At 40.6% G+C, this 6086-nt stretch overlaps 1 long non-coding RNA gene across 1 annotated transcript; it reads left to right on the forward strand.

Annotated features, from left to right (window-relative positions):
* The first annotated feature begins 4124 nt into the window (after window positions 1-4124).
* On the forward strand, window positions 4125-5111 carry LOC146701887 (uncharacterized). Its single transcript, XR_014922396.1, has 2 exons — window positions 4125-4277; window positions 4863-5111. It is a non-coding gene; the product is annotated as an uncharacterized LOC146701887 (long non-coding RNA).
* The last annotated feature ends 975 nt before the right edge of the window (window positions 5112-6086 follow it).

Consider the following 6086-nt stretch of genomic DNA (forward strand, 5'->3'; position numbering starts at 1 on the left):
TTAAGTATACAGTGCATCATTATAGAGTACACTGCAATTAGTGTGCAACGCTGATTATCAGAATGGACTACACATTGGAAAAAACTAAAAGAAGTGAAAGAACTCAGTACAACTGCAGCATTTCCAACAAAATCAAAGCAATTCCCCTCAGTTTTCAACCTTTCCTGTTGAGCTTTTCCAGACTCTCCTCTGATGCTCTGAGCGTTCGCACGTAGAAAGGAAGGATACCATGGGGAACCTGTCCATCAGTCAAAAACCTCATCTCTGAACCAAGGGACCTCCAGCTTCACACCAAGCTCTTCAGCACAAACATGTGTTTAGCCCCACAGCTGTGCAGAGAGGAAACTAAATAGGAAATCAAGGAAACGGTAAACAAAGTTGAGCCGATCTGTGTCAAACAAAAACGCTTTGCCTGGGGAAAGACAGCGCAGACCTGTCTTGCTCTTCGGCCTTGAGTATAAACACATGAAATGGATTGCCTGCCTCGCCCCGTCTGCAAGTACCCAGGCTGTTTCCTTTCAGTAGCTTATTACTTAGGGAAGCCTGGATGTGATTCTAAGCGTGGGCCTCTTTATCCATTGGAACCTAGGAGAGATGTGAAGTTAAACCCACCCTGGAGGTGCATATAAAATACACGCAGTTGTGTTTACACAAAAGTTTCCCTGGCTTTTCTCATTTTATGGTTCATGTCGGTCAGCAAGCCCTGTTTTATCCGCTTTTGCCATGGTAGCTAGCCTCCAGGCAATGCCTTGGCCACTTATTGGAAGCAGTGGTGGAAGGAAGAGTATAGATTGTCAGAGCACCAAGGTAGATTGCTTGCAGTGTTTCTATCATCTAAATAGCTGCGGCATTTCTTCTGAAAGGACAGAGGAAGGGTGTGTTTCCTCCTGCTCTGGTTTTATCAAAGCAGAGAGGACCAAGTGCTCCACTATCGAGTGTCTCAGGGCTCTCTGGAAGAGTGGTACAAATCAGCAGCACACACAGCACACAGCATTAATCAACGGTCTGGGAGGTCAGTTAAGCATACCTGTCCCCTCACGCATCCTCCTTGAAATCTAGGCTGCAGTAATCAATCACAGATAATTCCCACGTGGAGCCTAGATGATAAGCCACTTTTGGTTGTGTGGAGGAAAAATAAATGAGAAAAAGTTTGCAAACGTGTCTCAGGGAGGTTTATTCCGAGTTCTGTCAACCACTGCCTCTACACTGATACTCATGAAGCAGGGCCCCGAGGTCAGCCGCAGAGGCTGTCAGAGCTCTGCTCCAGCTCCCATCGAGGCTTTGTCCATTGTCTGACAGTATAATTAAGGGGCTTGGCTGTGTGAATAACAATAAGATGTTAATTATACAGTGACACATCTCACTTACTTATTTTATGTGTAATTTATGCATTTCCCCTTACTTTTGGGGTAAAGTAGGACCCTGCAGCTTTAATCTAAGCCCTTTCTTTCTGCCTAAAACTCTTCGGAAGTATGAGCACATTCTTAAACATTACACTATATCTTTAAAAAAAAGAAAAAATTAACAAATAAGTACCTCGCTGGGCCCAGCCATAGCTGCATGAGTCATTAATTAAATTCATAGGGTATTACAGACATATTTGATAAGAACAGTGGGGAAGCTTAAATGCAGTTTTTCTTAAATATTCTGTCTGATTTTTATCATGTTTTTCCCTTGCCACCTGGCAGGATTCTTTCCTTTGATTCTTGATCTTGTAGCCAGATATTATCACCAGCCTTATCTCAGAATTGCACAGCATTGAAGGACAGGATCCTGAGGTATGCTGGGACCAACCTCATACTGGAAAGATGTGGGAGGGCACAGAGAAGCGCAAGCCTTTGATTGTTTCAGCCCCGAATTATTCTATTCAAAGGAGAGATGTGTATTAGAATTAGTGATACAGCTCATGTACGGTTTTGTTTGTTTGGGCCTGTGTATTCTATATTGCATCTGATGTCTTATCATTAAATTGCATAAACCCTTTGATAAAGGATATTGATTAATGTAATGACTTGCATGCAGCTTTGGGGGCCGAGACCACTTTTTAAATCATTAAATAGCTACAGTGTGTTTTATCATGCTGTCAGATCAATATTCTGCACTCCTGGACTTCAAACTGAATTTTGAGCCAGCACTTCCTATGTCTTTTTGACCTTTTGTTGTGTCAGATTGCACACTGTAAGACGCGAAACAAGGAAAATCAGTATTGATTCACAATTCTTGTTCTCCAGAGATAAGGCTGTGTAGATGTTTCCCTCGTTTTCCACAGTAGTTTCTCGGTTGTTGGGGAATTGTTTTGTGCAAGAAGAGAGAAGGAGCTGCAAAAACTCAACGGTAAATACTGCAATGGTTTCCATTTCCCCACTGGAAGCCCAGCAGGCTAACAGCCACAGCCGGAGCCCGAGTTCCTGTCTCATATCACAGCATGATGTCACACTTTTAAAGGCATCAAAACCCAGGTGCAGCTGTGACTGACAGGTGCAAGCTTTCCATCTCTGGGACTTGGATGGGGGGGCGAGAAGGCTTATAAAACAAAAGCCTATTAGAGTGATTTCCCTTGCTTCTCCTTGGGGGGTCGGGGGTGGGATTCTATATTGACAACATAACTGGGTGAGGCTTTGGGGATCTGCAACAGTTAGGCACTGGATACATTTCTTCCCTTTCTAAGGGTGATGTAGGCGGAGGAGATGGGTAAAGTAGCGCTCTGCTGCTTTCAATCATTAATCAGCGTGGTGACCCCCGTTCTCCAACTCCCACCACTTCCTCAACTCTTTTTCTCTCAACACGGCCCAGGCCTCTAATGCAGATTCAACACACCCTCGGGCTCTGACTGATGAGAAGAAATCCTCTGCCTTAACTTAAAGCTGTTGATACAGAGGAGGAGGAGGACAGGGGAAGAGAGAAAAACAGTCTCTAGCTGTGATCGTCCATCTGTGAGCTCAGAGAGTTGGCCTGATGAGGCTGACGCTGCTGCTGCAGCTGCTGAGGCGGCGGTGTCAGTGGTCTGAAGGGCTTAGCTTAATGTATTCCTTCAAATGCATGTTTGATGACCATCAAATATATGGTACAAGAGAACACATATTAGGTCACCACGGTGGTGTTGCCGGTGCAAGAGTGTAAAAGAAGGAAAAGGAATAGGAAAGGAGAAAAAAAAACACCACATGGCATCCCTATAAAAATAGCTCTTTCTCTCACATCATCCTTATTTCCTAGTTCCTTTCCCTAGCAGCTGCTTTGATGGATCATTTTGTCTCTCTAATAGCAGCTCCAAATCCCTGGATGTTCTCCATTTATGTTCTGTGGGAGACTATAACAATTTAGCTGAATCCATCTAAAAGATTAGCGCAGAAGCAGAGGAAAAAGAAAAGACAAAAGTCTAAGCTTTACCCAAGAGGCAATCAACTTGTACTTTATTTAGACTTTCCCTCTGCTTTTAATTTTTTTTTAACTCAATGCTTTGTCAATATTAACTGTAGCTGCTCCTTGCCTCTTGATTTTTGAAGGAGCCTGGTATAAATGATGCAGTCCTCCAAGCTGGCAGAAGCCTTTCAATCATGCATGAGTGGTAGATAAGTGATGGAAGCTGCTGTGGCCTGCCACTCTCTTTTCCTCCCCGTCTGGTTTCCATTTTAACTGGGGGGAAAAGGATGAGAGAGATTTTCTATCACACCCGCCGCTTCATCACAAATATCAAGAGTGAAAAGAAAGCTAGTGATGTTTTGAGCAGTAGTCGCTGCCAGCTTGTAGATATATTTACAGTTTCTGAGTCCTACCGTATCAGCCAGAGCAAATCATGTACAATAACTTTAGTCTGTCAGTCAGTGACATGTGGCTAATTTATTCCTTGTTCAGGGTTTGTACGCATCATGACAGTTTTAATCAAACTTTCTGACAGTTTAACATTTATAACGGCCTCATTACATATTTATACAACATTTCTACACAGCAAATTCAAAAGTGTTACATTTTTTGGTGTTAATAGTCTCCTTGCAAAAGTAGAGTTAATTTTACTCTAAGCAGAGTCACATTCTTTTAATGTAACTCTGAGGTGTAAAATGATAGTAGTTAAAATCGAGTGTTAAAAATTAGTGTTTCTATTTCAAATCTGGAGGTGTTACAATGGAAACGTTAACTCTTGACCTCTGAACTCCTACAGGGGCTATGACACCAACAGAGTAAATTCACAGACTCCGCCCCCAGCACGGCTCCAATCGAAGCTGAAGTGAAGCCGTTTCGGAACATTTTGCTCTACATATTTGAGTTGTTTGCCATGCTTGGTAAGTCATTTTTTCAAAGATTGTTTCAATTATTTCTATTAGCCTTTACTTCTGTGGCTCTTTGGAGTTGAGACAAAGCTGTGTGAAAGGCATTAGCCATGTTGCTCGCTGATAGCATAATATTCTGTTTTAGCTAGCTGAAAGGTATTGTTTGCGGGCAAATACCACAGCCTTGAAAAAAGCTTGCATGTGAATTTTCAGTCAAACTTTTGGTCAAATACACCTAAAACAATGTCTAGAATGTGAAATGTTGGTATAATGGTGCTACTTGAAGCCTGAAAACGATCGCCCATAAAAAAAAAAACCGAGCAAACAGCAGTAGCAGACGTCCTGACTCGATTCTACGTTAGCATAGATCCCTCCAGAGTTTTGTGCACACGGTTTAGGTAAAAATGAAAAAGGTTGAGGTTTTACATTTAGTTCAGTATTACCTGTTGCCTGTGTCTTTGTCTTTTGGGAAAATACTTTACACAAGTAATGACTCAAAGAGGATTCCTTTTTTTTCTTTTACTGTGCTGCAATTGTTTACTGGATTATTTGTGCCATTAATTAGTGTCAACTAATTTTTATTCAATCTCCACACAGGATATGCTTGTGAAGATGGAATATGGGGGAGAGCAGAAGTGCGTTGAAGTTCCACAAAGGGATGAATGAAGGACATGCATATTGTATTGAAGAAATAAGTGATGAGAATGCTGTTATTTGCATTTACCATGTCAGACCTTTTGATAAACACAATTCTAATGAAAGTGAGAACATGTATACTGTTACATCTTTCAGAAAATGTTTTGAAATTGTGGTGCACAGTTCAGAATAAATGTTTTTCAATAACCATTGCATCTTTTTAGTAAATGTTTATTTCCAAAAGAAATTTCTAGAAGTTCAGAACAGTAAAATTCCCGCTTTTTAGAATGAATTAGAAGATAACTCTTACGTAGTTAAACTAAAATACTCTTTGAGAGTTAATATATAAACTCTTAACACCAAGTGTTAAATTATCAACTCCAGACAGATTTGGTGTTTAACACTAAATCAGAGTTAACGTACCAACTCTCCAAAAAGAGTTAAATTAACACTCTCTGGTGTGGACCCATATAGACACTTTAATAGTGTTGAAATCAAATCCGACAGTGTTAATTTGGACATGCTGGATTTGCTGTGTAGGACATGACTGCGTATTTGATTTTAAATTCTCCCCAGAAAAAAAAAGCTCTTTTGCCTTTTGGCTTCAAACATAATTGACAGGACTGTGGTGTTTGTGGTCATCTTTTTAATGCCGTATTGTAAACTGATATGAAAAATATCTGTGAAGTTTTCAGGGTTTTTTTTAAGTTCCTGTTCCTTGTATCTTGAAATACTTGCTAAAGTTTTTATGTGGATAGTCTCTCACCTGCACTACTCTCTTTTCATGTAATCCCAGACCATTTGCTTTGTTTCTAAAGATGATTCTTCACTTTGCAGTGGAATGACTTGGAGCTACAGTTTTAACTGCTGGTATTGTCTGATGAATCCACTTTTCTAGCTCATCATTAGGTTTTTGGCTATTTAGCCAGTTAAAAAAACTGAATGTTTTAGGTTGTGACATAAAAGCAGAAACTGAAGGACCAGTGGTTAATTTCTCCACTTTGCTGTAGATACGTGGAAAATGTAAACCAAGACTACTCTTGTGCAACGCTTTAAGTGACCACTGCTAGAAAGACTGCCTTTTTTGTTTGAAGATCATATTCTATAAAGCATTCTGATTACTGTATTTTCCGCACTAAGGCGCACTTAAAATCCTTTAATTTTCTCAAAAATCAGCAGTGCATC

The sequence above is a fragment of the Copadichromis virginalis genome, linkage group LG9 (assembly GCF_057382275.1).
Source record: "Copadichromis virginalis isolate Kocher_CV1m ecotype Utaka linkage group LG9, C_Virginalis_male_GT1.1, whole genome shotgun sequence".
NCBI lineage: Eukaryota > Metazoa > Chordata > Actinopteri > Cichliformes > Cichlidae > Copadichromis > Copadichromis virginalis.